At 42.2% G+C, this 25,397-nt stretch overlaps 1 protein-coding gene and 1 non-coding gene across 5 annotated transcripts in view; both read right to left on the bottom strand.

The window, feature by feature from the left end:
* Positions 1–24,266, bottom strand: part of SCMH1 (Scm polycomb group protein homolog 1) — a 224,681-nt gene extending 200,415 nt beyond the window's left edge. Inside the window, exon 1 of one of the 4 annotated variants that reach the window (XM_027537643.1) lies at positions 24,104–24,266. The gene's annotated coding sequence lies outside the window, so the exon portion shown is untranslated. The remainder of the gene's footprint in view (positions 1–24,103) is intronic. The other 3 variants (XM_027537637.1, XM_027537642.1, XM_027537639.1) reach the window with 3 other exon arrangements.
* LOC113890571 lies at positions 10,277–10,380 on the bottom strand. The gene has a single exon (XR_003510535.1). It is a non-coding gene; the product is annotated as a U6 spliceosomal RNA (small nuclear RNA).
* Positions 24,267–25,397: the final 1,131 nt, after the last annotated feature.

Here is a 25,397-nt window from a genome sequence, read left to right as displayed (position 1 = left end):
CAAAATGGCTGTCTGGGGAGGCCTTACAAATAGCTGTGAAAAGAAGAGAAGTGAAAAGGAAAGGAAAAAAGGGAAGATATAAGCATCTGAATGCAGAGTTCCAAAGAATAGCAAGAAGAGATAAGAAAGCCTTCCTCAGCGATCAATGCAAAGAAATAGAGGAAAACAATAGAATGGGAAAGACTAGAGATCTCTTCAAGAAAATTAGAGATACCAAGGGAACACAGAAATGGTATGGACCTAACAGAAGCAGAAGATATTAAGAAGAGGGGGCAAGAATACCCAAAAGAACTGTACAGAAAAGATCTTCATGACCAAGATAATCACGATGGTGTGATCACTCACCTAGAGCCAGACATCCTGGAATGTGAAGTCAAGTGGGCCTTAGAAAGCATCACTACGAACAAAGCTAGTGGAGGTGACAGAATTCCAGTTGAGCTATTCCAAATCCTGAAAGATGATGCTGTGAAAGTGCTGCACTCAATATGCCAACAAATTTGGAAAACTCAGCAATGGCCACAGGACTGGAAAAAGTCAGTTTTCATTCCAATCCCAAAGAAAGGCAATGCCAAAGAATGTTCAAACTACCACACAATTGCACTCATCTCACACGCTAGTAAAGTAATGCTCAAAATTCTCCAAGCCAGGCTTCAGCAATAGGTGAACCGTGAACTTCCTGATATTCAAGCTGGTTTTAGAAAAGGCAGAGGAACCAGAGATCAAATTGCTAACATCTGCTGGATCATTGAAAAAGCAAGAGAGTTCCAGAAAAACATCTATTTCTGCTTTATTGACTATGCCAAAGCCTTTGACTATGTAGGATCACAATAAATTGTGGGAAATTCTGAAGGACATTGGAATACCAGACCACCTGACCTGCCTCTTGAAAAACCTATATGCAGCTCAGGAAGCAACAGTTAGAACTGGACATGGAACAACAGACTGGTTCCAAATAGGAAAAGGAGTACGTCAAGGCTGTATATTGTCACCCTGCTTATTTAACTTATATGCAGAGTACATCATGAGAAACGCTGGGCTGGAAGAAGCACAAGCTGGAATCAAGATTGCCGGGAGAAATACCAATAACCTCAGATATGCAGAAGACACCACCCTTATGGTAGAAAGTGAAGAGGAACTAAAAAGCCTCTTGATGAAAGTGAAAGTGGAGAGTGAAAAAGTTGCCTTAAAGCTCAACATTCAGAAAACGAAGATCATGGTGGCATCTGGTCCCATCACTTCATGGGAAATAGATGGGGAAACAGTGGAAACAGTGTCAGACTTTCTTTTTTTGGGCTCCAAAATCACTGCAGATGGTGATTGCAGCCATGAAATTAAAAGACGCTTACTCCAGTACTTTGGCCACCTCATGCGAAGAGTTGACTCATTGGAAAAGACTCTGATGCTGGGAGGGATTGGGGGCAGGAGGAGAAGAGGACGACAGATGATGAGATGGCTGGATGGCATCACTGACTCAATGGATGAGTCTGAGTGAACTCTGAGAGTTGGTGATGGACAGGGAGGCCTGGCGTGCTGCGATTCATGGGGTTGCAAAGAGTCGGACATGACTGAGCGACTGAACTGAACTGAACTGATGAGCCTACCACTGTATCAGATTCCACCATTCTGGGCACCAAAAATTTAAGGGGCTACCTTGTCTTCCAGGATATCAGAAGCAAAGACAAGACCTACAAATCTGCAGAAAAGATAAGACCTACAGATACATCTGGGACTTCTTAACCTGTCTGATCAATGGAATGATCTAGGGATCTTTTTGGTAGGTCACAGATGGCAGACAAGGGATTTAAACTCCCTACCCATCAGACAACAAAGTCATTTCCAAAATATGATCAGTGTAAAATACAGTTCTTTCTCAATAATAAGTACAGGAGCACACAAAGAAAAAATCATGAATATAGTCCATTAATTCAGATTTGGATTTAACTCAGAAAACTAAGATCACGGCATCTGGTCCCATCACTTCATGGCAGATAGATGGGGAAACAGTAGAAACAGTGTCAGACTTTATTTTTTTGGTCTCCAAAGTCACTGCAGATGGTGACTGCAGCCATGAAATTAAAAGACCGCTTACTCCTTGGAAGGAAAGTTATGACCAACCTAGGTAGCATATTCAAAAGCAGAGACATTACTCTGCCATACAGTCAAGGCTATGGTTTTTCCAGTGATCATGTATGGATGTGAGAGTTGGACTGTGAAGAAAGCTGAGCGCTGAAGAATTGATGCTTTTGAACTGTGGTGTTGAAGAAGACTCTTTTTTTTTTTAAATTTTATTTTTGAAACTTTACAATATTGTATTGGTTTTGCCAAATATCAAAATGAATCTGCCACAGGTATACATGTGTTCCCCATCCTGAACCCTCCTCCCTCCTCCCTCCCCATACCAGCCCTCTGGGTCATCCCAGTGCACCAGCCCCAAGCATCCAGTATTGTGCATTGAACCTGGACTGGCGACTTGTTTCATACATGATATTATACATGTTTCAATGCCATCTCCCAAATCTTCCCACCCTCTCCCTCTCCCACAGAGTCCATAAGACTGTTCTATACATCAATGTCTCTCTTGCTGTCTCGTATACAGGGTTACTGTTACCATCTTTCTAAATTCCATATATATGTGTTAGTACAATGGCACCCCACTCCAGTACTTTTGCCTAGAAAATCCCATGGATGGAGGAGCCTGGTAGGCTGCAGTCCATGGGGTCGCTAGAGTCGGACACGACTGAGTAACTTCACTTTCACTTTTCACTTTCATGCATTGGAGAAGGAAATGGCAACCCACTCCAGTGTTCTTGCCTGGAGAATCCCAGGGACAGGGAAGCCTGGTGGGCTGCCGTCAATGGGGTCGCACAGAGTCAGACATGACTGAAGCGACTTAGCAGCAGCAGCAGCAGCAGCATACTGTATTGGTGTTTTTCTTTCTGGCTTACTTCACTCTGTATAATAGGCTCCAGTTTCATCCACCTCATTAGAACTGATTCAAATGTATTCTTTTTAATGGCTGAGTAATACTCCATTGTGTATATGTACCATAGCTTTCTTATCCATTCATCTGCTGATGGACATCTAGGTTGCTTCCATGTCCTGGCTATTATAAACAGTGCTGCGATGAACATTGGGGTACACGTGTCTCTTTCCCTTCTGGTTTCCTCAGTGTGTATGCCCAGCAGTGGGGTTGCTGGATCATAAGGCAGTTCTATTTCCAGTTTTCTAAGGAATCTCCACACTGTTCTCCACAGTGGCTGTACTAGTTTGCATTCCCACCAACAGTGTAAGAGGGTTCCCTTTTCTCTACACCCTCTGTTGGAGAAGACTCTTGACAGTCCCTCGGACTTTAAGGAGGTTCAACCAGTCCATCCTGAAGGAGATCAGTCCTGGAAGGACTGATGCTAAAGCTGAAACTCCAATACTTTGGCCACCTCATGCGAAGAGTTGACTCATTGGAAAAGACCCTGATGCTGGGAGGGATTGGGGGCAGGAGGAGAAGGGGACGACAGAGGATGAGATGGCTGGATGGCATCACCGACTCGATGGACATGAGTTTGAGTGAACTCTGGGAGCTGTTGATGGACAGGGAGGCCTGGCGTGCTGTGATTCGTGGGGTCGTGAAGGGTTGGACACAACTGAGCAACTGAACTGAACTGAACATGCATTAAGCATTTATTATTTGAACACTTACTATATCAAGCAACTAAATATAGGTTTTCACTAATAATAATCAGAAACTACCAACAGATTAGTAGACTGATTGAACTGACGTTTCTAATTCAGATAATGATTTATTTAAATGTAATGATTATGGGATTTAACATATTAAAAGCAACTTGCTAGTGTTGAGAATAAAGAAGTCAACAAAATATTAATTTAACATTACCAAATTCAACTAGCTCTTTTCAAGAAGATAACTTTGACACCTAACTATCAAGGTCAGCATTCAGTTCAGTTCAGTTCATTTGCTCAGTTGTGTTTGACTTTTTGCGACCCCAAGAACGACAGCATGCCAGGCCTCCCTGTCTATCACCAACTCCCGGAGTTTACTCAAACTCATGTCCATTGAGTCGGTGATGCCATCCAACCATCTCATCCTCTGTCGTCCTCTTCTCCTCCTGCCCTCAATCTTTCCCAGCATCAGGGTCTTTTCAAATGAGTCAGCTCTTCACATCAGGTGGCTAAAGTACTGGAGTTTCAGCTTCAACATCAGTCCTTCCAATGAACACCCAGGACTGATCTCCTTTAGAATGGACTGGTTGGATCTCCTTAAAGTCCAAGGGACTCTCAAGAGTCTTCTCCAACACCACAGTTCAAAAGCATCAATTCTTCAGCGCTCAGCTTTCTTCACAGTCCAACTCTCGCATCCATACATGACCACTGGAAAAACCATAGTCTTGACTGCATGGACCTTTGCTGGCAAAGTAATGTCTCTGCTTTTGAATATGCTGTCTAGGTTGGTCATAACTTTTCTTTCAAGAAGTGTCTTTTAATTTCATTGCTTCAATCATCATCTGCAGTGATTTGGGAGCCCAGAAAAATAAAGTTAGCCACTGTTTCTACTGTTTCCCCATCTATTTGCCATGAAGTGATGGGACTGGATGCCATGATCTTAATTTTCTGAATGTTGAGCTTTAAGCCAACTTTTTCACTCTCCTCTTTCACTTTCATCAAGAGGCTCTTTATTAAAAAATCCATTTACTATTAAGGCAGTTAACAGAATTCAGCCCAAATAAGCAATCCTTGTTTACTCATTAAGAAAGCTGCATTAAATAATTACGTTGGAGGTGGTGTGGAAGTAAGAGGGTTAAGAGTTGTGGCGTTTGAAGAGTAGGCTCTGGATCAATAAAGAAGAAAGAGAATTGCTAGCTCTACTGGTATTTGTCAGTATTATTTTCTAAGCTTTCTATACAGACAGGACATCTAGTCATTAAATAATTATTTACAGAATATGTACTTTGAAGACAAATTTCTGTGAGTGGTTTCCCTTAGGACTTCCCTGTTGGTCCAGTGGTTAAGAATCCGCCTTTCAATGAAGGAGACACCGGTTTGATCCCAGGTTAGGAAATTAAGATTCCATATGCCAAGCAGCAGCTAAGCTGGCATGCTGCAACCAGAGAGCGCACGTGCTCTGGAGCCTGTGCTGTGCAAAAAGAGAAGACTGTGCACTGCAAGGAGAAGCCCATGCTCTGCAGCTACAGAAGCCCCTGTGCACCCAAACTAGAGATAGCCCGCACACCACAATGAAGATCCACTACAGCCAAAAAAAAAGAGTATAAATGCAGGCACAACTATACCTGATGAGCAAGATGCTTTTAGTAAAAGAACTATTAATATAAACTATGATTAAGCGATTTCTCAAGAAGTTTTTTCTTAAAACTAAATTTAGGACTTTTAAGTTGATGTCATTCAAGAATCACACTAATCTTATAAAGCATTTGTAGAAAAAATAACTATCCAACTCACACTCATATATAGGGATAATAAGTAACCGCACCTTTTTATAGTATCACACAAACAGCTTAATAAAGTAACATTCCTATATGAACTGAATTATGTCTGCTCGCAAGCCAGTGTGAGTACTTAGCTACAATCCCTCCAAATAAGTGTTTCGTGGTTTCAATTAACAAGCAATATTATGTGGTAAGTTTTTACCTTTGTCTGAGTTCTCTCTGTTGATTAGGAGTTAGCATACTTCTGTCATCTACATATCAGTCAGTCCAGACACTCAGTCGTGTCCGACTCTTTCTGATCCCATGGACTGCAGCACGCCAGGCTTCCTTGTTCATCACCAAGTTCCAGAGCTCATTCAAACTCACGTCCATCGAGTTGGTGATGCCATCCAACCACCTCATCTTCTGTCGTCCCTTTCTCCTCCTGCCTTCAATCTTTCCCAGCATCAGGGTCTTTTCAAATGAGTCAGTTCTTCCCACCAAGTGGCCAAAGTATTGGGAGTTTCAGCTTCAGCATCAGTCCTTCCAATGAACACTCAGGACTGATTTCCTTTAGGATGGACTGGTTGGATCTCCTTGCAGTCCAATGGACTCTCAAGAGTCTTCTTCAACATCACAGTTCAAAAGCATTAATTCTTCGGTGCTCAGCTTTCTTTATAGTCCAACTCTCACATCCATACATGACCACTGGAAAAACCATAGCCTTGACTAGATGGACCTTTGTTGGCAAAGTAATGTCTCTGCTTTTGAATATGCTGTCTAGATTGGTCATAGCTTTCTTCCAAGGAGCAAGCATCTTTTAATTTCATGGCTGCAGTCACCATCTGCCGTGATTTTGGAGCCCAAGAAAATAAGGTCTGTCACTGTTTCCACTGTTTCCCATCTATTTGCCATGATGTGATGGGACCAGATGCCATGATCTTAGTTTTCTGAATGTTGAGTTTTAAGCCAACTTTTTCACTCTCCTCTTTCACTTTCATCAAGCTCTATAGTTCTTCTTCACTTTCTGCCATAAGAGTCATGTCATCTGCATATCTGAGGTTATTGATATTTCTCCCAGCAATCTTGATCTCAGCTTGTGCTTCATCCAGCCTGGCATTTCCCATGATGTACCCTGCATGTAAGTTAAATAAGCAGGATGACAATATACAGCCTAGATGTACTCCTTTCCCGATTTGGAACCAGTCTGTTGTCCCACATTCAGTTCTAACTGTTGCTTCTTGACCTGCATACAGATATCTCAGGAGGCAGGTCAGGTGGTCTGGTGTTACCATTTCTTTAAGAATTTTCCACAGTTTTTTTTGTGATCCACAGAGTCAAAGGCTTTGGCATAGTCAATAAAGCAAAAGTAAGATTTTTTTCTTCTTGCTTTTTCTTGCTTTTTCAATGATCCAACAGATGATGACCATTTGATCTCTGGTTCCTCGCTTTTTCTAAATCCAGCTTGAACATCTGGAATTTCAAGGTTCACGTGCTATTGAAGCCTCGCTTGGAGAATTTTGAGTATTACTTTGCTAGTGTGTGAGATGAGTGCAATTGTGCAGTAGTTTGAACATTCTTTGGCATTGCCTTTCTTTGGGAATGGAATGAAAACTGACCTTTCTTAGTCCTGTGGTCCCTGCTGAGTTTTCCAAATTTGCTGGCATACTGAATGCGGCACTTTCACAACATCATCTTTTAGAATATGAAAGAGCTCCACTGTAATTCCATCAACTCTGCTAGCTTTGTTCGTAGTGATGCTTCCTAAGGCCGACTTGACTTCGCATTCTTTGCAACCCCATGGACCATAGCCTGCCAGGCTCCTCTGTCCACGGAATTCTCCAGGCAAGAATACTGGAGTGGTTTGACATTCCCTTCTCCAGAGGATTTTCCCAATCCAGGGATTGAACCTGGGTCTCCTGCATTGGAGCAGATGCTTTACCATCTGAGCCACCAGGGAAGCCCATCTACATGTATAAGACACTGAAATAGAAAAAGTTTATACGGCATGTACTAGCATACACATGTAGCACATGCAGCTATCAACAGATTGCAGGTTGTCAGTCCCATCATACATGTCAACCAAATTGGGAACATTTTATGAAGAAATGTGTTTTAATTAAATTCCAAAGAAATAGCATATACAATTATTTTGACTTTATTATTGCTTTTTACAAATAAGCTTTTATTTAAGAACAATTTTAGATTTACAGACATCTACAAAGATAGTTCAGAGTTCCCATAGATTCTGCACAGTTTCCCCTATTAGTAGCATCTTACATTAGTATGGTACATTTGTTATAATTAATGAACCAATATGGATATACCATTAACTGAAGTCCACATTTCATTGAGGCTTCCTTGGTTTTCACTTAATATCCTTTTTCTGTTTCAGGATCCTATTACCCTTCCCAGGATAACATATTTTTGTCATCATGTCATCTTAGACTCATTTTGGCTGACTTTTCTTGCCTGATGACCTTGATAGCTTTGAGGAATAATGGTCAAGTATTTCACAGAATATCTCTCAATTGGAATTTGTCTAGTTTTCCTCATGATTAGATTGGAGTTATAGGTTTGGAGGAGGTAGACCACTGATATAAAATTATAATAACTTTTTATCCCAACTATCACCTGGATAGTAAGCTCACTGAGGGAAAGAATCTTATTCACATTTTTGTATCCTTCAGTTCAGTTCAGTTCAGTTGCTCAGTCATGTCCGACTCTTTGCAACCCCATGAATCGCAGCACGCCAGGCCTCCCTGTCCATCAACAACTCCCGGAGTTCACTCAGACTCACATCCATTGAGTCAGTGATGCCATCCAGCCATCTCATCTTCTGTTGTCCCCTTCTCCTCCTGCCCCCAATCCCTCCCAGCATCAGATTCTTTTCCAATGAGTCAACTCTTCGCATGAGGTGGCCAAAGTACTGGAGTTTCAGCTTTAGCATCATTCCTTCCAAAGAAATCCCAGGGCTGAACTCCTTCAGAATGGACTGGTTGGATCTCCTTGCAGTCCAAGGGACTCTCAAGAGTCTTCTCCAACACCACAGGATGCCATGGTCTTCGTTTTCTGAATGTTGAAGTTTAAGCCAACTTTTTCACTCTCCAGTTTCACTCATCAAGAGGCTTTTTAGTTCCTCTTCACTTTCTGCCATAAGGGTGGTGTCATCTGCATATCTGAGGTTATTGAGATTTCTCCTGGCAATCTTGATTCCAGCTTGTGTTTCTTCCAGTCCAGAGTTTCTCATGATGTACTCTGCATATAAGTTAAATAAGCAGGGTGACAATATACAGCCTTGACGTACTCCTTTTCCTATTTGGAACCAGTCTGTTGTTCCATGTCCAGTTCTAACTGACCTGCATACAGATTTCTCAAGAGGCAGGTCAGGTGGTCTGGTACGCCCATCTCTTTCAGAATTTCCCACAGTTTATTGTGATCCACACAGTCAAAGGCTTTGGCATAGTCAATAAAGCAGAAATAGATGTTTTTCTGGAACTCTCTTGCTTTTTCCCTGATCCAGCGGATGTTGGCAATTTGATCTCTGGTTCCTCTGCCTTTTCTAAAACCAGCTTGAACATCAGGAAGTTCACAGTTCATGTATTTTTGTATCCTTAGTACACAGCTGATAAATATATGTTGGTTAAGAAGGAGGAAGTGGATTACACCAAGGGATGAGGTGCTACAGCAACTTTGCAACTCATTAAAAATAGGAGCACTTACGCTAACAAGGAAATAGTTCATCTGTTTACTCAAATTAAAAAAAAAAAAAGCATAACTGATTCATTAAAGTATTTCATTCTTCTATTCAAGGATCCTTCTAGTTTACCTATAATGTTGAGACAGGATTTGTTGTTTGTTGTTTAGTCACTAAGTCATGTCTGACTCTTTGCAACCCCCATGGACTATGACCCACTGAGGTCCTTTGTCCAGGGGATTTCACAGGCAAGAAAATTGGAGTGGGTTGCCATTTCCTTCTCCAGCATATCTTACTGACCCAGGAATCAAACCCACATTTCTTGCATTGGCAGGTGGATTCTTCACCACTGAGCCACCAGGGAAACCCTGAGACAGGATTTATTCAGCTAAAAAGCAAGTTAATTCTTACAAGTAAACCTCACCTCCTGTACTGACTAATGAAACCCAACTGTATAACACTGCTTGTGGGGAGTATGCATGGTAAAATGGAAAGATGCATTATAGCTTAAGACAGGATGTCTGGGTTTGAAACTGAGTTCTATCGCTAATAAATTGTATAATTTAGGCCAGATATCTTTGAGTCTCAGTTACTTTACATATAAAATGGAGCTAATAATATTTACATGACAGTGAGAATTATAATCACTGGCCCACAGAACTGGTGGACTGAATCACTACTGAGATACCCACATCTCTATTATCTTGGTATCCCTTACTACATCTTAAAGCACAAGTGATTTTTTCTTTTTTTTAAATCCAATGGTCTCTGTGTAGTATTTCTACTTTATCTCCCTAAGGTCTTTCACACTGCTAACTATTCCTTTCTTTTTGAAACTTATTCTTGTTCCTCTGGCATTAAAAACACCCTTTTCTTCTGATTTTGCTTATCATGCAGTGATTCAGAGTACAGCTTACTAGCCAAGAGCATAGACTCTGGACCAGACAGGATTTGAACTGTCAAGAGTTTGAATCCTGGTTCCACCGCCTGCTAGTCCTATGACCTTGGACAGGTTACTTAACTCTTTTTTATTTTTCTAATTTATTTATTTTTAATTGAAGGATAACCGCTTTACAGAATTTTGTTGTTTTCTGTCAAACCTCAACATGAATCAGCCATAGATATACACATGGTCCCTCCCTCTACAAATATGGAACACTTCAGGAATTTGTGTGTCATCTTTGCGCAGGGGCTGTGCTAATCTCTGTATTGTTCCAATTTTAGTATATGTGCTGCCAAAGAGAGCATGGTTACTTAACTCTCAGGTGCCTGTTTCCCATCTGGGTTTACAGGTATACAGAATGAGTTTACAGGTATATAACATGTACAATAAATGCTATACAGAGAACTTGCTGTTGCTTTTGTTCCCCTCCTTAGTCTCTTCCTCTGCTACACTTCTTTAACCTCCGCATACTCCACCTGGAGGATTCCACCCATGCAAAAGTGTCTTAACGTCTGTCTATTTGGAAGGCATTCTTCTCTTCAGCCTACTTAGCGAATTCCTTCTCAAACTTTAAGACCCAGGTTAAATGTCATTCTCTTTCTCTCTGAAACCTTTCCAAAAACCACCTCCCTCATTCGGCCTTGGCAGTCAATTGTGCCTGTCCTTGTGGCCCATATTATTTTGAATATATTTCAATGGGAGTCCTTGTACATCAGATTGAAAGATGCTGAGTTACTTGAAGTTCCCTATATTAGACCATTTCAGACCTGTAAAGACAGTTACATGATTCATTCTATAAATAGAATATTTATCCTATTCATAAATATTCTATATTTCTGCTGATCCTTCCCTTCCTGCATTAAACTCATGACAAGAACTACATATTATTTCTTAAAATTACATACCTAACACAATATTTCAGATATATAAAAAGCAATAAATAATAATGAATGGACAACCATATATCCACACTTTGGCTGAAAAAATATTTACCAATACAATTTAAGTCCCCTGTTACTCTTCCCAGTAGTATTACTAGTCTTTTCTCACAACCCTGCACTTCAGAGATACCCACTATCCTTACTTTGATACTGTATTACCATGCATTTCTTTAGCATTTATTATGTAAGTATGCTTCCATAAATAATACATCAATGTTGGGCTTTATATAAATGTGTTCTGCCATTTGCTTTATTTTCTCAACTTTTTTATTTGTGAGATTCACCCAAGTTACTGTACAGATCTAGTTTATTCATTTTCATTATTGTATGGAATTCCATTAGATAAACATAATATTTTCTTTCTTTTATTAATTATACATTTGGATTAGTTTGAATTTTCTGCTATAAAAATGTTGCATAAATATTTTTGTAAGTCTCTTTATATATGCATAGGAGTATTTCTAAAGGGTATTTCCTAGGAGTGGAATTGCTGGATTAAGACAAAAATTGTTGGAATGTAGATTATTATTGCTTGAAATGATAAGTAAAATTGATAAACCTTTAGCCAGATTCATGACGAAAAAAAGGGAGAGAGCCTAAATCGATAAAATTAGAAATGAAAAAAGAGAAGTTATAACCAACACCACAGAAATACAAAGGACCTAAGAGACTACTTACTATAGGCAACTATATGTCAACAAAATGGACAGCCTAGAAGAAATGGACAAACTCTTGGAAAGATACAATCTCCCAAGACCAAACCAGGAAGAAATATCAAACACAAACAGACTGATTACAAGCACTGAAATTGAATCTGTGATTTAAAAACTCCCAATAAACAAAAGTGTAGGGAAATTCACAGGCAAATTCCATCTTTTGTCAGTGTACACAGCACAGAGTCTGGCAGTTAAAAGACATTAATAAATATTTGTTGAATGAATGAATAAAAACTTGAAAAAAACATACATAAAGAGATTAGACAATGTTTTTAATCTCTTAATTTGGAACTGTGCCTCTTAGGCTTTGTAAACTTTTATACTTAAAGAAATAAATTTAATTTAGCTTGGAGACTTTCCAGCAGTCCTTTGAGATAACCAGAGACAAGACAGAGCACCAAAAAAATTGGGATTGGAAGTCTAAAACTTTAAATCATCTAACACAAATAGTTGTCTACTCTTTTCTTAAATATCTCTAAGAACAAGTATGCTGGCTTTCATGTTTTCTATTATACTTCACAGAATATAATGACTAAAACAGCCTTTATTTGCATCATGTTTGAACACCCCAGAGGAAAGTCTACAAGAGCAAATGTAAAGCAATTATAATAAATAAGAAACCACTTAGAAATGTGCCTATAATACATCAATGAGCAACAGATATACTGATTAAAATGAATATACAATTATGTACATGCTTTAATTTTAAAAGCTAACAATGGCAACAACTATAGTAAATACAGAGGGGGAAAATAATGCATCAGCCTTAAATGCTTTAAAATTTAAGGAAATTAATATATGATGACTTGTAGCAGAACCACCAGGAGGTTCAGAAAGCATCAGATCAGATCAGTCGCTCAGTCGTGTCCGACTCTTTGCGACCCCATGAATTGCAGCACGCCAGGCCTCCCTGTCCATCACCAACTCCCGGAAAGCATAAGAGTCTTCAAAAGTAAGTCATAGGAGACTGAACCATTCTGGACAAAATACTGAATCTCTAGTAAGAAGGCCTGGTTTTGAGTTGCTATTCTGACATTTACCAGCTATTTGACACTGGGCACAGCATTTAATTCACCTACACCTCAGTTTCTTATCAGTAAATAGAATTTATAATGACCTGGCATCCTATCTAACAGAGTTTTATATGCTTCTAATTAAGCAGAAAAAATGTGTGACATCCTTCAATAATATGCAATTGTAGTTATCTATCCTTCTTCATCTTCCCATCTCCCCGATGGCGGCGATCTATAAAAGTGTGTATTTTTTTTCCCAAGCAGGGCTCAGTAGAGCTAGTATAGGCAAGAAGAGATAGATTAGTTTGGGATTTTGCCCAGACAGGGACAGAAGGACAACAGAGCAAGGGAATAAAAGATAATGATAAGAGAGTGAATGAAATAAGCTAGAGACTAAGAAAGTTGGATAGGGAAGGAAGTAAAAACAGGTCATGCTGACGTCAAAGGAAAGAGAGAGTAGGGACGCTCAAAGGTCAGGTAGTTGGCAAAATTTTGAACAAATATGTATGTCTTCATTCATAATTTCAGAGGTGGGCCATCTTCAGGTGAGACCAAAGCCCATGGTGTGACAACAGGAGCTGATTAGTTAAAAAGATGCTCACTTCAGTTGAAGAGGTCAACGTCTTGAAGAAATAGACATCCATATGAATACTAAAGTCACTCAGGATAAGGCCAAAATTTGAGGTAGAAAGGAAGACTGTGTGTGTGAGGTCTTTAACAACAGAGAAGATGTACGTATAAGACAATAAGAGTGGTATAGCTGTTGTGCCAAAGAGAACAAGATTTTAACAAATTCAGTTCAGTCGCTCAGTTGCTTACGACTCTTTGTGACCCCATGAACCACAGCACACCAGGCCTCCCTGTCCATCACCAACTCCTGGAGTTTACTCAAATTCATGTCCATTGAGTTGGTGATGCCATCCAACCATCTCATCCTCTGTCGTCCCCTTCTCCTGCCTTCTATCTTTCCCAGCATTAGGGTCTTTTCAAATGAGTCAGCTCTTCGTATCAGGTGGCCAAAGTATTGGGAGTTTCAGCTTCAGTATCATTCCTTCCAATGAACACTCAGGACTGATTTCCTTTAGGATGGACTGGTTGGATCTCCTTGCAGTCCAAGGGACTCTCAAGAGTCAACACTACAGTTCAAAGACATCAACTCTTTGGTGCTCAGCTTTCTTTATAGTACAACTCTCACATCCATACATGATTATGGGAAAACCATAGGGTTGACTAGACGGACCTTTGTTGGCAAAGTAATGTCTCTGCTTTTTATATGCTGTCTAGGTTGGTCATAGCTTTTCTTCCAAGGAGTAAGTGTCTCTTAATTTCATGGCTGCAGTAACCATCTACAGTAATTGGAGGCCAAAAAAATAAAGTCTGACACTGTTTCCCCATCTATTTGCCATGAAGTGATGAAACAGATGCCATGATCTTAGTTTTCTGAATGTTGAGCTTTAAGCCAACTTTTTCACTCTCCTCTTTCACCTTCATCAAGAGGCTCTTTAGTTCTTCGCTTTCTGACATAAGGGTTATGTCATCTGCATATTTGAGGTTATTAATATTTCTCCCAGCAATCTTGATTCCAGCTTGTGCTTCATCCAGCCCAGTGTTTCTCATGATGTACTCTGCATAGAAGTTAAATAAGCAGGGTGACAATATACAGCCTTGACGTATTCCTTTTTCTATTTGGAACAAGTGTGTTATTCCATGTCCAGTTCTAACTGTTGCTTCCTGACCTGCATACAGATTTCTCAAGAGGCAGGTCAGGTGGTCTGGTATTCCCATCTCTTTCAGAATTTTCCACAGTTTATTGTGATCCACACAGTCAAAGGCTTTGGCATAGTCAATAAAGCAGAAATAGATGTTTTTCTGGAACTCTCTTGCTTTTTCCATGATCCAGCGGATGTTGGCAATTTGATCTCTGGTTCCTCTGCCTTTTCTAAAACCAGCTTGAATATCTTGAAGTTCATGGTTCATGTACTGTTGAAACCTCACTTGGAGAATTTTGAGCATTCCTAGCGTGTGAGGTGAGTGCAATTGTGTGGTAGTTTGAGCATTCTTTGGCATTGCCTTTCTTTGGGAATGGAATGAAAACTGGCCTTTTCCAGTTCTGTGGCCACTGTTGAGTTTTCCAAATTTGCTGGCATATTGAGCGCAGCACTTAAATAGCATCATCTTTTAGGACTTGAAATAACTCAGCTGGAATTCTATCACCTCCACTAGCTTTGTTCATAGTGATGCTTCCTAGGGCCCACTTGACTTCACATTCCAGGATGTCTGGCTCTAGGTGAGTGATCACACCATAGTGATTATCTGGGTCAGGAAGATCTTTTTTGTATAGTTCTTCTGTGTATTCTTGCCACCTTTTCTTAATATCTTCTGCTTCTGCTAGGTCCATACCATTTCTGTCCTGCATTGTGCCCATTTTTGCATGAAATGTTCCCTTGGTATCTCTAATTTTCTTGAAGAGCTCTCTAGTCTTTCCCATTCTATTGTTTTCTTCTATTTCTTTGCATTGATCTCTGAGGAAGGCTTTCTTATCTCTCTTTGCTATTCTTTGGAACTCTGCATTTAAATGGGTGTACCTTTCCTTTCTGAAAGAGATGGGAATACCAGATCACCTGACCTGCCTCTTGAGAAATTTGTATGCAGGTCAGGAAGCAACAGTTAGAACTGGACATGGAACAACAGACTGGTTCCAAATAGGAAAAGGAGTACGTCAAGGCTATATATTGTCACCCTGCTTATTTAACTTATATGCAGAGTACATCATGAGAAACTCTGGACTGGAAGAAACACAAGCTGAAATCAAGATTGCCGGGAGAAATATCAGTAACCTCAGATATGCAGATGACACCACCCTTATGGCAGAAAGTGAAGAGGAACTAAAAAGCCTCTTGATGAAAGTGAAAGTGGAGAGTGAAAAAGTTGGCTTAAAGCTCAACATTCAGAAAATGAAGATCATGGCATCCGGTCCCATCACTTCATGGGAAATAGATGGGGAAACAGTGGAAACAGTGTCAGACTTTATTTTTCTGGGCTCCAAAATCACTACAGATGGTGACTGCAGCCATGAAATTAAAAGACGCTTACTCCTTGGAAGGAAAGTTATGACCAACCTAGATAGCATATTCAAAAGCAGAGACATTACTTTGCCAACAAAGGTCCGTCTGGTCAAGGCTATGGTATTTCCTGTGGTCATGTATGGATGTGAGAGTTGGACTGTGAAGAAGGCTGAGCACCCCAGAATTGATGTTTTTGAACTGTGGTGTTGGAGAAGACTCTTGAGAGTCCCTTGGACTGCAAGGAGATCCAACCAGTCCATTCTGAAGGAGATCAGCCCTGGGATTTCTTTGGAAGGAATGATGCTAAAGCTGAAACTCCAGTACTTTGGCCACCTCATGCGAAGAGTTGACTCACTGGAAAAGACTCTGATGCTGGGAGGGATTGGGGACAGGAGGAGAAGGGGACGACAGAGGATGAGATGGTTGGATGGCATCACTGACTCGATGGATATGAGTCTGGGTGAACTCTGGGAGTTGGTGATGTGCCAGGAGCCAGCATGAGGAACTCCACCTGTGGCAAAGGTCATGAGGAAGGAGGCTCAGCATACGCAAAGGCAGGATCGAGCCTCAGGAGTCCCCCTGGATATTCTTGAGCATCTACCCCCCAAAACCAGAGTCTGCCTACTTTACTGCTTTGTGCTCTCACCTCTGACTTTACGGGGGCTGTCCCCCACCAGCATTTCACTCTCTCTGAAAAAGAGTTAACTTACAGCTCCAGTTAATAAAGTTCCTGGGCATAATGGGAGTGTTTAAATCCAAACCCCTCAGATAGCTCTCTAACTCGCCTGACAAATTTACCCGGATTCCTACAGCTATGCATACAATTGTTTACAGTCTCCCAGCCGCGAGAGGCGTGGGAAGCTTAAGATATTCAAATAGCTTAGAGCCTCTCAGAGAGTTAGAAACTTGTCAGAATAAAACTAGCAAAAGATTTCATTGATGAGCCAATGCTTGCTGCCAAGTTTCCACATCCCCTATTTTGTATCCTTGAATGTGTATTAATTAATATACTTGGTATGTAGAAAAATAAGTAGTGGCCTTGGTGTCAGCAACTTTAGACCCTTAAGGTAATAAATTCTTTCCTTTGTTGTAAACCCACTGCACCTCTGCCCTATAGGAATGCAACTTTATCTAACACCTTCGGAGGATGGTGCCAAACCTTAAAATAATTACTCTTAGAGAAAATAAGTCTTATGGATTGACAAACCTTTGTCAAGAGTCATAAAATATTAATAGGCCTTTTGACCAGAAGATGATGTAAATCACCTAAACCATTTGTATACCGATAAATTTGCAGGAAAAGAAACCCTGGTTTCGATAAGGATCAAAGACTGCTGACTTTGCATGATTTCATCCTCTATGTGCAACTTAGGGTATAAAAGCCCCTGTTGAAAATAAAGCTACAGGCCTTGCTCACCAAAGCTTGGTCTCCCCATGTCATTCTTTCTTTCACATTCTGGCTGAGTCTTTCTGGAGCGCGGAGGTCCTCTGCGACCATTTATTTGCCTGGGCTTCTAAGACCCACTCGAGAAGGTGCCTAAGGCGGAGCACCTTCCGCTATTCGAGAGGGTGCCTGCGGCCTCCGTGGTCACAGCTAACCTGATGTCACAGGTTATATTGATTTTCCGCGTAAACCAAGCTACTCAGCCTCTTTTCTCCACTGAATTTTCCTGCTGAGCTATCCTCATTCTATTACTCTTTATATCTCTAATTAATATTTAAATAAAGCCAATGTATCCTGTTCGCCGAAGCCGTCTCCCCTTCGAATTCCCTGGATCAGCCGGGGCTGGACCCCGGCAGTGATGGACAGGGAGGCCTGGTGTGCTGCGATTCATGGGGTCGCAAAGAGTCGGACACGACTGAGCGACTGAACTGAACTGAACTGAACCTTTCCTTTTCTCCTTTGCTTTTCACTTCTCTTTTCTCAGCTATTTGTAAGGCCTCCTCCATTTTGCCTTTTTGGATTTCTTTTTCTTAGGGATGGTCTTGATCACTGCCTCCTGTACAATGTCACTAACCTCTGTCCGTAGTTCTTCAGGCACTCTACTAGATCTAATCCCTTCAATCTATTTTTCACTTCCAATGTATAGTCGTAAGGGATTTGATTTAGGGCATACCTGAATGGTCTAGTGGTTTTCCCTACTTTCTTCAATATAAGTCTGAATTTGGCAATGAGGAGTTCATGATCTGAGCCACAATCAGCTCCCAGTTTTGTTTTTGCTGACTGTATAGAGCTTCTCCATCTTTGGCTGCAAAGAATACAATCAATCTAAGTTTGGTGTTGACTATCTGGTGATGTCCATGTGTACAGTCTTCTCTTGTGTTGTTGGAAGACGGTGTTTGCTATGACCAGTGCATTCTCTTGGCAAAACTCTGTTAGCCTTTGCCCTGCTTCATTTTGCACTCTAAGGCCAAACTTTCTTATTACTTCAGGTATCTCTTGACTTCCTACTTTTGCATTCCAGTCCCCTATGATGAAAAGGACATCTTTTTTAGATGTTAGTTCTAGAAAATCTTGTAGGTCATCAGAGAAACATTCAACTTCAGCTTCTTCGGCATTAGTGGTTGGGGCATAGACTTGGATTACCGTGATAATGAATGGTTTGCCTTGGAAATGAACAGAGATCATTCTGTCATTTTTGAGATTGCAAACAAGTACTGCATTTCAGACTCTTTTGTTGACTATGAGGGTTACTCTATTTCTTCTAAAGTATTCTTGCCCACAGTAGTAGATATAATGGCCATCTGAATTAAATTCGCCCATTCCAGTCCACTTTAGTTCACTGATTCCTAAAATGATTAGATGTTCACTCCTTCCATCTCCTGTTTCACCACTTCCAATTTACCTTGATTCACAGAATGTGTGGAATAGTGGTGCACAAAAAATTACAGTCAGCCTTATCTCTTTCCTTTTGCAAAGAGTGGTCTAGGAGAATGAGCTGCACCCATTCAGAAGGGCTAGAGAGCAAGTACTCTTACTCTACTGGCTCCCATTTAAGGCCAGAACACACATAAAACATCCCGTAAAATGGTTGACAGTTCAGGAAATAGGAGTTTCAGAGAACAAGTGGAAAGGTTTGAAAGGGAGCAACAAGCAGGATTGGGAGAGAGTAAAAGGAAGCCAGGTCAGCACCAGAATAACAGTACAGAAGAAAAACAGATGATTGGAGGAACTAGGACAAAGATAACAGAGAATAAGACTTGCCGGGTTTATATGGCCAAAGGTTATCAAAATAATTAGTTTCAGCAGTTCTCTGATGGCTAGGGAGTTAGCACTAAGCCCTTGGCAATGGTTTGGTTAAAATCCCTCATTTACAGATGTGGGTAACATTTGAGTATCTATTATGTATTTTTCACATTATGTAAAGTGCAATACACACACTACTTTAGTTAAGCCTTACACCTACACTTTTCCTCATTTTATAAATGAGGGAACTGAGGATCACAGAAGCAAAGTGACCAGCCCTGGGCTGTATTATTTAGTGACACTGAGGACCCAGGCTTCTTTTTCAAATCTAAATAAGTATGGAAATATAAAAAAGAATTTGAAATTAGAACATCTTTAGTCACTTTCTTCTTCCTTTTTTTAGTCACTTTCTACCAGTGAGATCTTGTATGTTTTTAAGTCCACTAAGCCTGTCTACCAAACAAGGTTTTATTGCAAAGATTAAGCAACAACTACAAGATAAATCCTAGTAGCTATCTTTTTTAACTTATTTTCAAATGTGAATTTCTTACTTGGTTTATTTCAAACACAAATTGAAAGTTTCTAAATTAACGCCTACAGATTTTACAGTTAGAAGACTGAGGTAGAGAGGAAGGATCTACAATCTGTGGCTCCCTAGTATATTTAGGATCAAGTCCAAGCTTCAGAGTTTCAGGTCTTTAATACTATGGCCCCAGCCCACCTCTCTAGCCACATCTCTCACTACTGACTTACACAAATATAATACTTAACCTCTGGCAACTATTAAGTTTTAAAAACATATGATATAATTACCCCATTTTATAGTTCCACCTAAATTATTTAATCTATTTCAATGTGTTCTCCAAGGCCTAAATAAAATTCACCTTGAGTGTAAAGCCTAACCTTGTCCCCAGCTGTTGAGAAATGATGGCTCTACCTTCTGAACTTCTGTATCACTTTGCTTTACCTTCCTCAGAGTATTTACTGCCTTTTAATTTAGTCAAGCATGAAAAAATTTCATTTCTGCCAGTGGAGCTTACATCCCTTGAAGGTAGTTGGAAGAAAGGTACCATTTACTTTGCATCTCTGAAGTGCCAACTGCTTTTCTAGTGTGTGTGTATACACATTACAGTATACACACACACACACACATTATTTCAGGTAATCTTTGTGACACCCCACAAAGCAGAAATCTATTTTTTACACATAACGATACTGAAAGTCACAGAGGTTAAACAATTTGCTTACAGTCTTAAGGCCAGTAAGCGACGCAGCTCAGATGTGAATCTTGGTCTTTCTAAACCAAAGCCTAGGTTCTTAACTATACTCTTTCCAGAAACCATGGGCATATCCTCACTACTGATTGCTTTCTATCTATCCACAGAAAAAACATCAATGGACTTTTTGTCATTAAGTATTAGCAGAAAGGATTTGATATAGGGTATCTGCTCTCCTGCTTTTCAAGACTAAGAACAGACTTCTCAGACCCAACACGACTAATATGAGATTAGAATAAAGATGAATAGATCCGAATCCTGCTTCCAGGAAGGAAAAGTAAAAAACCACTACTGTCCCATTCCTGCATTTATAAATTCCTTCTCCTCTGAGGTTTCCACCATCTGGTTATATCAATCCTTACCCCTCCTCCTCATCTGTCTTCTACCACCCTCCCGATTAATCCCTTATATTCACTGCACCTGGGTCACAATCTCTCTTCTCCGCATCCTGAATCACTTCACTACTGATGCAGAAGACTCGTCCCATACAACAGCCTCCCAGTTCCCTGTCACACTCAGCTTCACCAGCCTTCACCTTTGCTGTACTTCAGCAATCCACACACAGACCTAGCTGTCAGTGAGAAGAGCTTCACATCAGACAATTGAACTCTAGAATTCCACTTTCTGACCACAGCCTCTGGGTTTTTTTCCTATTTTACTTCCACCACATTTGCTCACTGATCTCACTCAAAAAATCACAAAACCTCTAAGTCCCAAACTGAAATCATTATCCAATATTTCCTGTCTCAGTTAATGTCACCGTCATCTCTGCAGTCACCCGAATCAAAAACCTGAACATCACAGTGGGCTACTCGCCCTCTGGTCTACACACCCACCCAATCATAAAGCCTCACAGATTCTCTCAACTTCATCCCTCTCTTCATCCCCATAATCACATTTTAAAATTATTCAAGCATATCTATAAAAACCTTCCAGTGATTTAAAAAAATCACCCATTGAATTCATTTCAAGATACTTATGCATACAAGGTTCACCATGACATGGACTCTGATTGTATTTCCAGTCTCACAACTTACCACTTGTATCGCCATTGTTATTTCTTAGCAGTACCAAACTGCTTGTGGTTCCCTAGGCAAGCTATCGGAGAAGGCAGTGGCATCCCACTCCAGTGTTCTTGCCTGGAGAATCCCAGGGACGGCGGAGCCTGGTGGGCTGCTGTCTATGAGGTCGCACAGAGTCGGACACGACTGAAGCGACTTGGCAGCAGCAGCAGCAGGCAAGCTATTCCTTTTCTCACACTGATGTCTTTCCTCAAACTATTCTTTCTATGTGAAGCACTTTTTTTTACTCATCTTTGTCTGACTTACTTCTACTTACCATTTAGGACTTGGGCCAGGTGTCATCTCTTCCTCAAGCCTTCCCTCAAGTCCTGAGCTAGTCTGAGTGCCCTCACCTTGGTGCAAGTATCAAGCAGCAAAGCTCTCACTTTTTATTCTGAGATGACCTATTTTAGCGTCTAATTTACCATTTCCACAAGGATTGGAAATGTATCTTACTTATCTCTGTCTACCCAGTTAACATAGTACATAGCATAGTGCCTGACATACAGTAGATACATTAAGTATAAAGTTTAGAAGACGTTGCCTTTACATTTTCAGTAGGATAGTCACACCAGTTCTTTCTCATAGTTTTTTAGTATTTCCCACTATTAACTCCAAGTCCTTTGAAGGGAAGGAATCAGAGCTTTTCCTGAGTCTGTACAGTTCTGTACAGAACGGTGCTATACAAAGTCTTATCCAACTTACATAAAAGGGAAACAGTATTTGCACAAACATACCAGAAATCAAAACTTGACCTGTGCTGCAAACTTCAAAACCATCAACCAACTGAAAAAATGAAGACATAAGAAGAAAGATAAAGAACCAATTCTGACTGCTGGTATGTGCTTGTTTATGTTAATTTGTTTAAAATATAAATAGGGTCCCAGATACAAGAGCTTGACATTTTATCTATAAGGCCATCACATCTCTCCTAAGTTTAAAAAATTACTAACCTGCAGGCTTTCTTAGGCAGGGGTTCAGGATGTTGGTAAAGATCCTGTTTAAAAACATAATCCCAAAAACCAAGGCTAAGTGATGAAAAAGTAAAAAAAAAAAAAAAAAATGCTGGTTGGTATGTGAGCAACAACAACAACAAAAAAATGTCCTTTTTCATAGTAATTTTGGGTCTCGTGTTGGTAGTTATAAAGAGAGCAAAGAGGTCAATATAATAAAGCATTTCCCTCTCCAACTAAATATTAAATTGCAGTCTGGCATCAAATGAGATCTCAAATGCTTTTCCAGTATAAAAAATAATAAGCTCTTCTATTTGCATGGTGCACTGCAACATTTCAATATACACAGGCTCATTTGATAGTGTTTATAGACATTTTTAAAAATGAGGGAAAAGCCAAAATTTTCCACAAAATAAGAACTTTTAGTTGGTTTAAACAAACAGTACTAGATGTCTTTTTTTTTTTAAAGTTCAAAACGCAGTACCGAAATGCGTAAAGGAATAGAGTACCTTATATTTAAGCAGGTCTCTCCTTGGAGCCAAAAGAGTTTCTTGCAGAAATTTAATAGGTTTTGTCTCCTGGCTTACACTAAGAAGCGCTCCATTAAAGGGCAAACTAGAGTTCATTTAGAGAAGGAATGAGAGAACCCCAGACTATGACAAACAACTGAAGGCAAGTGGAATCAGTTAGTTAAGACAAGGTTCCGGGGACATGATCTTCAGCTATCTTAATGGGTGTCCATAAGGGAACAGAAGTAGGAAGAATTGGAGGCATCTATTTCTTTCAACCAAAACAAACAAACAAAAATTTCGAAACACCAAAGCTTTCCAGGAACGAATAGGTTTCCTAGGGAAGAGATTAGTTTCCCGTCACTGGAGAAGATCTTCAAATAGACTGGTCAAATTATTAGGGTAGAATTTGGGATTTTCGAAGCTACTTTGGTACGGGGCGAAAGAAACGGATCCTAGATGACTTTTAAATTCCTTTCCAATGTGGAGACGTTCTGGGGTTCACCTATCTCCTAGAAACCCCTTTTCATTCCTCTGGGGCTGGCCCACAGCCGTGCCCACGTGTCCAAGCCCTCCCGGCCCCCGGCTCACCTCAGTGCCCACAGTCCCCCGCCCCCGTCGGAGGCTGGAAACAAGCTCTGCCCGCCCGTTTCCGGCGGCACACGTGAGTTGTCCCGGCGCAGCTCCCGCAGCCGGAGCCAGCCCGGAGGACGCGGCTGACAGCTCCCCGCCCTTCGCACCTCCGACCCTCGGCTGGGCCAGGAAGCCCGCCGACCTCGGTCCTCGCCCGCCCCGAACCGGATCCGGCCGGCGAGGATCCACAGGCATCTCTCAGCTCTCCTGTCGGAGCAGACTGACAGCTCCTCCGACTCCTGGCCCTCGGCCCAAAGCCAACACTCTCCGGCCGACCCAGCCCCGCTAGCTTGGACAGAACGACCCCCGCTCGGACCGCACGCGATGCTGACCCTCCAGAGTCCCCGTGTCCTTGAGTTTTTCCCTCGCGGAGCCCCGGGGTGCCCCTACTGAGAGAGGGCCGCGGGCCGGATACTGGGCCCCGCCGGACCGGCCGCGGATGCAGAACGCCGCGGGGGTTCCCGGACCGCTGAGTAGGCGGGCGACAGCAGCGCTCGGACCCCTGACAGGCTGACCGGCCAGGACACACAGACGGACAGTAGGGCCCGAGGGGCGGGGACAGCGGCCCGGCCTGTCCCGGCGCCTCCTTCTCGCCCGGGGCGGCCCCTGGCGGCCCAGGCCCCTCAGGGCGCGGGCTTTCCTGGCGAGCGGAGGCGGCCACCGAGGCGCTTACCTGCGGGCGCAGCGACGGCGCGGGGCGGCTCACTCCCTGCCCGCCGCCATGTTTCCGCTGCGCAGCGAGCTAGAGAGGACGCGCGGAGGGGGCGGGCGGGGGCGGCTCCGGAGATCGGCGGCGGCCGGTCGGCCGGCGGGCTGGCGGGCGGCAGGGGGCTCGACCGAGGCGGCGGCGGCGGCGGCGGCGGCGGCTGAGGCGGGGGCGGGGGCGGGGCGGGGGCTCCCTGGCCCCGCCCCCCGGGCCTCCCGCCGTGGGGTGGCGCGCGCCTGGGCGGTTGGGCCCGCGCGGAGCCGGGGGCAGGAGGAGGTAGGGGGGCGTGTTGTCGAGGGGGTGGTGAGCACGGGTAGGGCGCCCCCAAGCGGCCCGGCCTAGCCAGCGCCCGCTGTCGGCCTCCTCCCGCCTTATAGCCCGCGGCCCAGATCCACACCTCCACTGGCCCTGCGCACCCCCTCTCAAGGGAGGGTAAACTGAGGCGTGGAGAGGGCTCGTGGACCCGGTGGTGGGTGACATTAAGCGAGTTAGCTCGAATCTCTACCGCAGGACCTTCACCTCTAAAGGAATATTGTTCAATCCAGACGGTTGGTGTGAAGATAAAATAAGTTAATGCTTGTGAAGTCCACAAGAAACAGTGCTGGGCACCCAGTAAGTAAATGCTCAGTAAATAGAAGATGCCACCGTCCTTTAACTGGTTGATCCATTCAACAAGTACTTAATGCATTGAGCCCTATCCATGTACCTGTTTTCAGGCTCGTTCTGTCAATAAACAGTTTTTGCTGCACTCCTCTGGTTAAATGCCTGTCCACTTGGACCATCCCTGTTTTAACAGAGAGGAAACTGAAGCTCTGGGAGGTGAAGCTACTTGTCCGAGGTCACCCAGCCAGTAAATGACTGAGTGGAGATTCACCTCCAACCTGACTTCAAAGCCTGTGCTCTGCCAGCAGGGAGACATCAGCTGTCAGGATAGGTCAGAGGAGGCACTTTGAGAGTCAAACCCTTTCAAGTTCGTTCTTGAAAGAGCCTGCAAGGAAGAAGCTTATTTCAGGCAGGGGGATGGATGTGTGTAAGGGCATAAAGACACATGATAGGGGATGGCTGGTTGGTGTGACTGGTGGAGCGGGAATATGGGAGACTGTGGATATGGTGCTGAAGGAGGTCTTTGTGTATCTAGAATGACAATTAATGTCTTTGTATGTAATTTATTTTATAGGCCAATGGTTTTCATAGTGTGTAGTTCTGGTACTCCTTGGTGTCCCTGAGATGTTTCAGAGGTCAGTAAGCTCAAAATTATTTT

The sequence above is a fragment of the Bos indicus x Bos taurus genome, chromosome 3 (genome assembly GCF_003369695.1).
Source record: "Bos indicus x Bos taurus breed Angus x Brahman F1 hybrid chromosome 3, Bos_hybrid_MaternalHap_v2.0, whole genome shotgun sequence".
In the NCBI taxonomy this organism is placed as follows: Eukaryota; Metazoa; Chordata; class Mammalia; order Artiodactyla; family Bovidae; genus Bos; species Bos indicus x Bos taurus.
Note: the sequence above shows the minus strand (reverse complement) of the source record. Positions and strands in the feature narration are given on the sequence as shown.